This window comes from Triticum urartu, chromosome 7 (assembly GCF_003073215.2).
Source record: "Triticum urartu cultivar G1812 chromosome 7, Tu2.1, whole genome shotgun sequence".
Lineage (NCBI taxonomy): Eukaryota > Viridiplantae > Streptophyta > Magnoliopsida > Poales > Poaceae > Triticum > Triticum urartu.
The window spans coordinates 577,619,020-577,630,393 of record NC_053028.1 but is presented as its reverse complement, the minus strand read 5'-3'; the positions used below and the strand labels follow the sequence as shown (position 1 = coordinate 577,630,393).

At 47.0% G+C, this 11,374-nt stretch overlaps 1 pseudogene; it reads left to right on the top strand.

The window, feature by feature from the left end:
* The first annotated feature begins 211 nt into the window (after positions 1–211).
* LOC125524728 lies at positions 212–2,247 on the top strand (annotated as a pseudogene).
* Positions 2,248–11,374: the final 9,127 nt, after the last annotated feature.

The window sequence follows — 11,374 nt, the reverse complement described above, 5'->3', positions numbered from 1 at the left end:
TGGAACCTTCCCCGTGCCTTCCACCAGCCACGTGGCCCCTCACTGATGTGTGGTACCCACCACAAGCCACCTTGCACCTTCACATGGCCATCACGTATATAGGGGACCAGCCTCGTTCCCACCCCGCTTCAATAAAAAATTCGACCCAATTACCAATTCCGGTGAGGCCCCTCCCAATAGCAATAACTTCGACGAGGTACCAGCGGCCATCATGTGCGGTGGAGCGTCCCTAGCGGATGTCAAGGTTCCCACGGTGACACGAAAGGTGAAGAAGACGGCTCTATGGCCCGAGAAGAAGAAGCCTCGGTGTGGCGGCAGCGGGGACCGGCGTTTCACAGGGCTCGGTGAGCACGGGGGAGTCGACCTAGACGACAACAAGGACTACGAAGCCGACTTCAAAGAGTTCGAGGCCAACTCTGGGAGTCCGACCTGGAGCTCGGGCGTAGTACGGTGGATGAGAAGGATGACGATGACGAGGCCGTCGAGATCAAGCCCTTCGTCGCCGTCAAGAGGTCCCTCTCCCAAGGTATCAGACCTGGGTCGCTTGGACTAGTTTTTAATCTGTGTGTGATTACCTTTAGTGATTGATTGTTACAGGAGATTGCGTCATTTGTTCGGAAAAGGTTTGATCGTTTGATTGGGTAGGAAGAGAAATGTGTTAGGCCCGTTGTTCGAACGCTATGTTTGGGCGGTGTTACTCCTATTTGTTTAGCAATTTTGGATTGGATGTGCTATCATGAAGTTATTTGGGTGAAGGGTTAGGCTTTTTCCATTTGTCTAATGTGATCGGTTGGTAGTATGTTTTTGACATTGTCCCTTTTTTTAAAGAAGATATTCTGGTTGCTAGAGGTGATTTATAATTTTCGTGACCTTCGATGGTGATCCATCAGCTTACCATTTAGCCAAAAGGGTAAGCCACGGAAAGGGCCAAATTTCTCCATTTTTCCTGGAGGCCTTGGCCTCTTAAATTGTTTCCTTGTTAGGTGATTGTAGGTCTGTGTGAGGATTGTTCCGGAGGTTCATTTATGAGTCTAAATGATTGTTCTGCTAATCATTTAATCTGACTGGAAAAAATATCCTTGATTCTTCATCATCTATAATGCAATTGTGACTAATAATTTTAGAATGATGCCAAAGGTCAAACATGAGGTCTTGTTTATCAGGACCCTGTATTTTCTTGTTTATTGAGTTGTGATTTTATTTTATTTGTTATGTGGTTGACTAGTTCTTTCACCCGAACTTGACCCATCATGGTTCGGTGTTCATTACCATCATCGTATTTTTTACATATAAATTCATGCCCATGATGAAATTATTTAATTTTTGTGGAATAAGTTTGTGCATGTTGGTCCCTCTTAGCATTGACATTGATATTCACATGACTTAAGCACCATGACTACTGCAGGTTTTGATGGTACTTCAGCCAAAAGGAAGAGAAAGAACCAATTCAGGGGTATCCGTCAGCGCCCCTGGGGTAAGTGGGCTGTTGAAATCAGAGATCCTAGCAAGGGTGCACGTGTCTGGCTTGGTACTTTCAATAGTGCCGAAGAAGCTGCAAGAGCTTATGATGTTGAAGCACACAGGATCCGTGGCAACAAGTCCAAGGTTAACTTTCCAAAGGAACCAACAGTTCCTCAGGAGCGTCGTGCTCGCCCTACTACTCTTAAAGCACCCAAGCTATGCGTGGCACAAGAACCCTCTGTCATGCCATCAGTGAACAACCTCGCCAACCCAAATGCTTCCGTATACCCATTTACTGACTTCGCATCAAACCAGCCACTTGATCTGCCTGACAATGTGTCATTTGTTCCTACAATGAACTCTACTTCCCTTGTTGAAGCCTTTATTATGAATCTTTACTCTGACCAGGGAAGCAACTCCTTTGGCTGCTCTGACTTGGACTATTATTATGACACCAAGACTCCAGATATACCTTCCATTGCTCCCATTTCTACCATAGTTGAAGGAGCGGAATCTACACTTGTCCAAGGTAACACCTACAACCCAGTGGTGATTGCTGAAGGAGCTAAATCTGCACTTGCCCAGAGTAACACCTACAACTCAATGGTGCCTCCTGTTAGGGAGAACAAGGATGTCGATTTCGAGGCCTTGACGAGGTTTCTTATGGATGATGGCATGGACGAGCCAATTGATAGCCTTCTGAATTTTTATGTGCCTCGGGATGTCGTTGGCAACATGGACCTCTGGAGCTTCGATGACATGCCCATGTGTGGCAAAATTTTCTGAGGGACACCTTGTATATAGGGAGAAAGGGTAAGCCTTTGCATATTGCATGTTCAGTCTGAGGTTGATAATCTTTTCATCACTTTTAACTTCGTGTTCCGTGTTTCAGGAATAAGACTATGGGATATTGGGAAGCACCCTATTGTCACCTTTGGCTAGCATATGGCCATGCCCAAGATTTGATGCTGAAAAGTCGCATCCTGAGTCTCTTTTCTTATCAAACCTTTCCCTACTCAACTTTAATGTGTGGCAGCCATTTATGATGGACAATTATCTTTGTATGTTGTCAACTTTTATGTCCTCGCTACCATTTCTGAATGTGAACAACGTGAATATGTCCAGTTTGCGTTAATTTGTGCACTTGATCATTTTTTCCTTTAGTTCTTCCTATTTAATTGGTGATAGAAGTAACCTATATATCTTCTGAATTTGGTAAAGTTTATGGTTGTGTGCATCAGATTGATGGAGGGACTGGATGTTTCAACCTCTTTTTTCAAAGATTGTGTGTTAGGCCAAACTGTAATCTATATTATACCTCTTCACTTCAAGCTCTCGCAAAATATATCAGATTTACTAATCTTTGATACTAGATGTGTGATCATATGGAGTCGTTCCTTCTACATGTAGTTCTTCTCACCGATGTAGTTCTTAGATAAAAAATTAGTGCGCCTAATTCATGAGATGAGGGATCTGTTTCATTTCAGTGTATTCTCATATAAATGCATTTTATTTTGCTCAGTCCCTCTCCATGTGATAGGCCATGTGAACTACATATACTTTTCACTTGATTTATTACCTGAACCGTCACCAAATTGCTAGTCTCATGTCACTGTCATGTTACATCCTTAATTTAATTTGACGCGGGCATAAGTATGTTAGTAGTAATGTTGATTAGATGGCCAACTAGTTGTGTGTATGTACATGGCATGGAAAGTTGCAAAGTCTGAGTCAGAAAAACTGTAGTGTATGATCTATTAAATGAACCAGAAATTTGGCCTTCTGGAAGTAGCCATTAGAATAAAGATGATCTTGAATAAGATAGCTAGTAAAGAGACCAAAACATGTAAACAAGTTTGTTAGCTGAATCAATTGATCTTTAGTGAGAGGAGTGAAGCCAACTATTATTGCCGACCTCCTCATAAATTCAAAAAATCTATTGTCACAAGACCATCAACTAACTTACATCTTCAAGCATACTTGATTCCTTTAGAAGATTAACTCCTCACTTCGGAAGTCCTGGACTAAGGGTTCCTCGACAAGGGGTCCTTAGGGCAGGTCTTATCGAGATACATAACCGAGTCAGAAGTCCTGGACTAAGGGGTCCTGGACAAGGGGACGATATCGAAGATTAACTCCTCGCTTCAGAAGTTGCCCGGAGATCCGAAGACAACCTCTAGTGTGATTGAGCCCGTACAGCGGGCCTCTACGCCTGGTATGACTCCTTTAAAGGTAGTCTTTGTGGGATTGATCCGTGATGTATTAATGCCCATTTTGCGCACTGTATCTTGATAGAGCAGTTTCAGACTGCTGCCATCGTCCATCAGGACTCGCGTCAGGTGGAACCCATCAATTATTAGGTCCAGGGCCAGTGCGGCTGAACCACCGTGACGGATGCTGGTCGGATGATCCCGACGACCGAAAGTGATCGGCATGACGACCATGGATTACATTTTGGGTTGAATGGCTCTATCGCGTAGATGTCCCTGAGTGCGCTTTTGCGCTCCCTCTTGGGGATGTGGGTAGCGTATCTCATGTTCACCGTTTTGACCTGATTTGGAAACCTCTTCTGTCCCCCTGTGTTCGGTGGCCGGGGCTCCTCGTCATCGTCCTTGCTTTGCGATCCCTTCTCCTTGCTTTAGGCATTTAACTTGCCGGCCTGTTTAAAAACCCAACAATCTCTGTTGGTATGATTGGGTCAATTGTCTGGGGTGTCGTGGATCTGGCATGGTCGATCGAGTATGCCGTCCAAGGTGGATGAGCCCGAATTGTTCTTTTTGAACGGCTTCTTCCGCTGACCGGACTTAGAGCCAATGAATCCGGCATTGACAGCCGTATCGTCAGTGTTGTCATTGTTGTTTCGGCGCTTGTGTCTGTTGCGTCGGGACTTGTCGTTGCTATTTCTGGCTTCAGAGGTGCCAGCGTTGCTTGCATTGTTTTTGCTATGGGCCAGCCAACTATCTTCACCCGCACAAAAGCGGGTCATGAGTGTCGTGAGGGCTGCCATGGACTTAGGCTTTTCTTGGCTGATGTGGCGGGCGAGCCATTCGTCATGCGTGCCGTGTTTAAAGGCCGCTAGGGCTTCGGCATCCGGACAGTCGGCGATCTGGTTCTTTTTAGTTAGGAACCTAGTCCTAGAATTTCATGGCTGACTCTCCGGGTTGTTGAACTATATGGCTTAAGTCATCGGCGTCTGGTGGCCGGTCATATGTACCTTGGAAGTTGTCGCGGAAGGCGTATTCCAAATCGTCCTAGCTGCCAATAGAGTTTTCGGGCATACTGTTTAATCAGTGCTGAGCTAGCCTTTTGATTTTTAACGGGAGGTATTTGATGGCGTGGAGGTCATCTCCACGGGCCATATGGATATGGAGAAGAAAATCCTCAATCCACACCACGGGATGAGTTGTTCCATCGTATGATTCAATATTCACGGGTTCAAACCCTTCTGGGAGTTGTGACACCCCAAAAATTTGGCCTTGTTTTAAATGAATTAAATTTTTGCCAGGAATTAAAACTTTGAATTTCTGAGCTCCATTTTGATTTTTAAATCATTTCCTTCCCTGTTATGATGAGTTTTTCCCAAAGAGAAAACTTTTCAAATATGTCATTGGACATATTTAATCTCTCAAGAGAAACTTTCCCTTATTTAATATAACTAATTCAATAATTAAGTTGCTTGATCTTTACTTTCTTGAAAATGGTTTTTCAAGGTTAAATGGCCATATTTGAACTACAACCATTTGATAGATCCACTTAAAATTCCCACAAAAATTTGGAGATGTCATGTGATGTTATTCAATAACTTTTGCGAGCTCTACAACCAATTTTCCTTCTCTGGTCCAGAGTGGCAATTTTGCACTACAACCCTCATTTAAATAATTCTTTCTAGCCTCCACAAAATTATGGGATATTGGTAGTAACATATGATTCAACTTTATGCAAAAACCCTGTGTTGTTTTTTGAAAAATTTGAGTGAATCAACCTCATTTTCATTCTGGTCCAGCCTTGTGATTCTACTGCAACCCTATTTAATTTTGCTCCAATGATCTTGTGCTTTCTCCACTTGTCTATGGCCCTACAAAACCCCTAAATCCAGGAGCATGTACCCATTGGATTAATTTTGGTTCATGAATAATGTCATTTATTTCCTGTCCAGAATTGAAGTTTTGCAAAACTTGCACTAACAGAATTGAAGTTTTGCAAAACTTGCACTAACAAGTTTCTGCTTTTGGCCAACTAACCTCACCAGTCTCTCTTGCATCTAAAGAGACCCCAATCTGGAAGTTTTGGCCACCCCAAGAGATGCCTAGGTGCATGTGGCATTCTATCGAGCACCCTATAGGCATGACCAGTTTTGACATGAGTTTTGGCATTGCACTGTGAGCTTGCACCTTTGATCAAACTGACATGTCCACTAGGCTCCCAGTTGCCCCTAGCCTGGGTCTGTTAATTTCCAGCCTCACCCATGCTCTGTAGCAGGCTCTGGCAATTCGTCGAGCACATTTCGTGCGTGCTCTGGGCGCGCCCAGAGCGTGCGTTTAGCACGCACGTGCGCCCGAGCCGCCGCGTCCCGCCCCGCACTTACTCCAGTCCGTGACCGACCGTAGCCAGCGCGCCGTGTCCCCTTCTGCACCCCACGAACCCCGCAGCCCTCGCCACGTCTCCGGCAAGCCAACAGCTAGCCGCCACCGCCGCCCGACAGCTCCTGCGCTGGCCAGCGCCGCCCAAGCCACCTCCGCTCGCCAGCTCGCCCTTGGAGCAGTAGCCGCTCGTCCGCTAGCTCCTGACGCCATCCCCAGCCTCGCCACGATGCCCTGCAGCTACAGAATGGCGGTCGCCGGAGAGCTTATCCACGGCCGCCGCGGAACCGCCTTGCCACGCCTATAAAAGGAGGCCCCGAGCTCCCCCGAGCACGCAGGCAACCTCAGGCCACCCCAATGGCGCTCCCCTATCTCGCATTCGACCGGGGGAGGCCTCCTTCCTCATCTCCGGCAACTCTTGCCGCCACCACCGCCCGGCCATTCCGGGACCACCAGGGCCTCCCCCTCTCCGTTCTCTTCGCCAGGAACCTCCTCATCCTCCCGTGAACCCATACCCCTACTCAATTTTGATCGGGACACACCGCGGGAGAAATATCACCTTGCCCGATGGTCTCCATCCGCCGCGAAGCTCGCCGCCGGCAGCTCCGTCCATCCCCGAGACCATATCGACCACCGGAGTGACCGTCTTGATCCCCTGAGCACACCGATGGCCTCCGTTCCCCGAACGGTGCCGTCATTCGCCGGTGAGCCTCGCCGGAGCCCCGCCCCGCTCGGGCAGAGGAGGGAGAAGACGTGGGCGACTGGTCAAACCTGACCAGTGGGCCAGGCGGGCCCACCGTCAGTGACCCAGCGCCGGTCCACGTGGGTTAAGTGGAAGCGCATTTCCAAAATACGCTTTTGGCGTGTACGTGTTTATTCGAAACGTTTTCTTTTCTGCTTTATTTTAAATAACAGATTTTGACCACAACTTTGACCGCCTATAACTTTTTAAATATAACTCCAAATGAATTGATTCTTTTTCCTACATCTCTCAAATATTGTCTAGTTTATTTTAAGATTTATTTGAAAATTTTCCAGACAACTTTTTTGTACTGTTTTTGAAATATGTGTTATTTGCATATTTTTGAAAATAGGATTTTTGGGAGAGAAGGAAGCTTTCAAAAATTTTGGAGAGCACCCCCACCTCTCCACACCATTAAAGGCAAGCATTCTGAACCCCGGAATAATATTTTTGGTGTACTAATTGACACGTTTATAACATCACCTTATATCGGAGAACTTGTTATTTCATGTGATATGATCATTTGCATGAAGGCATATTAGTGATTCTTCCTTGCTGTTGGAATGAATATACTTGTGATGGTGATCACCCTCATGTGCCTTGCATGCATGCCGGAAAGGAATCCGGGAAAGCCTCTGCCTTGGGTAGGAGTGAGCTTGTCGCCGGTCCCCGTCGGGACGGTTATGTCCGGTATGGCATGGTAAGGTATATTGAGTGGTGATTTTGTTGATTGAAATATATTTGTTACATGTCATGCAGGGAACTTATAAACCTCCTGATACGACCGTAGACCGAGTCTTGTTTCCAGTAACCCCCATACTTGCTATGTACTACCACTTGTCCCTGCCGCAGGTAGGGTATGGTTCAGTAAGTCGTCAACCCCTTTCAAGCACACACCGTACAGAGAGGCCATGGTGGAAGATATCGGTTGTAGCCGGTAGGCATGCCACCTGGTCCGGGGGCATGGGTGTTTCCGGTTGGGACCGAGAGGGGAGGCCACCCCTTAGAGCGCGCGATATAAATTTGATCCCATGCTACGCGAGGTTGTAGCCTCCCCACTTAGAGTTTTGCTTAACAGGTGTCGTGGGTGATTCCAGACACCGGTGAGTTAAGCTGGTGTTTGCAAGTTAGGCGTGTTTTCAACTAAAAGACCGTAGACGGAATTAGTCCCGATGGACTAAAGGAATCCGTTACTCGTGGGTAAAGAGTACACCCTCTGAAGAGATTAAACCTATTCGAATAGCCGTGTCCATGGTTAAGGATTACAGTCTGGGATGGGTCAAGTGTTGGTCTTAGTGTCGGTCTTCGGAGGAGATATTGTTAAACCAAACTTGGATACCGACTGGTTACTTGTGAGGACCATGATTATTATTTTGTGATGGACTAACCCGTTGCATTAATTATATTATTGAGTATCCCTGGGACGGTTCTACCTCCTGGATATTCATTGTGATTATTTATTTGAAAGCCCTTTATGTGGTGTCGCTGAGACACCCGACTGTGGCAATGCTTGTTATTTATTTTAAAGCCCTTTATGTGGTGTCGCTCAGACGCCCGACTGTGGCATTTCTTTTAAAGCCCTTTATGTGGTGTCGCTCAGACACCCGACTGTGGCATTTCTTTTAAAGCCCTTTATGTGGTGTCGCTCAGACACCCGACTGTGGCATTTCTTTTAAAGCCCTTTATGTAGTGTCGCTTAGACGCCCGACTGCGGCATTTTATTCCCACTCTATTACTGCTTATTCATGTTGCATGAAAATAACCTCCTTGCATGCATAAAAGATGTTTTATTTATGACTAACGATGTGATCATAGAATATTTTAGTGCATGATTATCAATTATATTATCCCAGTGTTCATAATGTTTGCGAGTACATTCAAAGTACTCACTGGCTTGTCCCTGGCTATTGTCTTGGCCAGATTTCTGCATGGAGAGGAGCGTTGCGGTGACAGCCCCAGAAACTAAGTAACGGAGATAGCAGCCTCGCGAAGATAGGAGTTAACTTGGTCAGCTGTTCCCATGGGAAATGGAGTCCCATAGACACTGATGATTCACAAACCGCTTCCGCCATCGACCACTAGAAGACCATTTGATGTACTCATAGGCCACAATGGTCTTGTACTACGCATTTTGTACTTTTGCTTGGAATTTCTGTAACAAGTTGGTGCCTCATCAGCTAACAGTAATCCTGGGGCTGGTGAGCACAACGGCCATTTTCTGGAAATGTATGTCCGGAAAACCGGTCGTGACATTCGTCAGTGAAGCAAAGAGGGTGTGCGGCGCCTATGTATCGGGCCACATAGCGACGTAGCTCCGATGGAGTCCGTCTGCAGTTTTGTACCCCCGCATGACTAGGCTTGTCATACTCGGCTTGATAGCCGTCGTCGCGCGTCGAGGCACGCCCCCGTGATCCGTTGAACAATCTAGCCGGGCCTGTTTTATTCTTCAAGCCCTATCAGAGATCATATGTGTATCCCTGATTAGTTTTGTCTCTGCCTTTATGGTGAGATAAGGTGGGCTCGTGTTCGGTTTGTTTTGCCGCTTTGTCCCGACCACGTGGTTGTCGGTCAGCCGCATTGTGTACTAACGTCCTGGGCTCTAATGCCTTGTCATCGAATTGAGGTAGCAATTTACGCTTTGGTTAACTTTTGAGTGGTTGCTTCAGGCCGTGCTCCTCGGCTGCCAGGACATCAGTCCATCTATCATTAAGCAGATCTTGATCAGCTTGAAGCTGCTGCTGTTTCTTGTTCAGGCTCCTTGTAGTGGCTATTAGCTGGCGCTTGAAGCACTCCTGTTCGAGAGGTTCCTCGGGCATGATAAAATCCTTAGTGCCGAGGCTTGCCTCGTCCTCGAAAAGCGGAAGATAATTACTATCCTCCGAATCTTCATGTGTGTCTTGTTTACCAGGGCTAACTTGCCCATCTTCCCGTTCATCCTGTTCGAAAGTTGGCTGAACGGGGTCTTCATTGTCTTCGGCACCGTCCGGAGTGTTGTCTTCTCCTGTGCCGGTGTTGCTGTCTTTGCTAAGACTTGACTTAGAGCGGCGTTGCTCACGCTGGCGCTTTGGTTGTGCCTTGGGAGGTTTATCCTCAACCGGATCTTCCTTGTCATCGCCACTATTCTCTTTTGGTGCATCCACCATGTATACGTCATACGAGGAAGTGGTCGTCCAGCGTCCGGTAAACGACTGGTTTTGGGCCTCTTCTTCTACGGCATCGTCGTCCATACCGTCGATGTCGTCGGAGCCGTAATCGAGCGTGTCGGTTAAGTCTTTGTCAGTGGCTATGAAGTGGGCGGTGGGTGGGAAGCGAAATTCTCCATCATCAGCCTCCAGTTCGAACCGGATATAATTCAGCTGTGAGCCCCTCGCTAAGGATAGTGCTCTTAACGAGTTTAACACGTCGCCCAAAAGCGAGTGCCGCAAGATGTCCGCGGAGCTAAATTTGACGATCGATGATCGATAAAGCTTGACGTATGCGGACGCACAAGGTTCGGAACCTGTAGCCGGAGACGAGTCATGGTTCCAATGACATAGATGTCACTTGAAGCAACATCTGTGTGCGGCTCCAACGCCGCTGTGTCTGCAGCTTTCACGACAGGGTTGAGCTTCCCGTCTTCAGATGGCACGATCTGCTCCGGATCTAGGGCCAGAGTAGCTATAAGTACTATCTCCTGGGTATGGTCCGACGACAAATTTATGTCATGTTCATCATGGTGGCATGGAGCGGATGCCGTGGTCTCAAATCCGTCGAATATCAAGTGTCCACGGATATCTGCGATGTAGTTCAAGCTTCCAAATCTGACCTGATGGCCAGGGGCGTAGCTTTCGATCTACTCCAGATGGCCAAGCGAGTTAGCCAGCAGTGCGAAGCCGCCGAACCCGATGATCTGTCTGGGGAGGAAGACTTCCCCTTGGACAGCGTCGTTGTAGATGATTGAAGGAGCCATCGAACCTTTTGATGAAGCCACAGTGGAACTCTCAATAAAGCACCAATGTCGGTGTCAAAACCGGCAGATCTCGGGTAGGGGGTCCCGAACTGTACGTCTAAGGTCGATGATAACAGGAGACAAGGGACACAATGTTTACCCAGGTTCGGGCCCTCTCTATGGAGGTAATACCCTACTTCCTACTTTATTGATCTTGATGAATATGAGTATTACAAGAGTTGATCTACCACGAGATCGTAATGGCTAAACCCTAAATTTCTAGCCTGTCTGACTATGATTGTGAGATCATCCCTCTAAGGACCTAGCCCTCCAGTTTATATAGACACCAGAGGGATCTAGGGTTACATAAGGTCGGTTAAAGAGAAAGGAATCTTCATATTTGGATGCCAAGCTTGCCTTCCATGCCAAGGAGAGTCCCATCCGGACACGGGTAGAGTCTTCGGTCTTCGTATCTTCACAGCCCATCAGTCCAGCCCATGTCCAATAGGTCGGACGCTCGAGGATCCCTTAGTCCCGGACTCCCTCACATTCATCAAAGCATAATGGCACAATTCATGACAAATTAGTCTTTGAAAACCAAAAGTACAGTGGCAATGCCTTGGACAATGCACATAGTTTCAGAAACGTTGTGGAAGTATATAG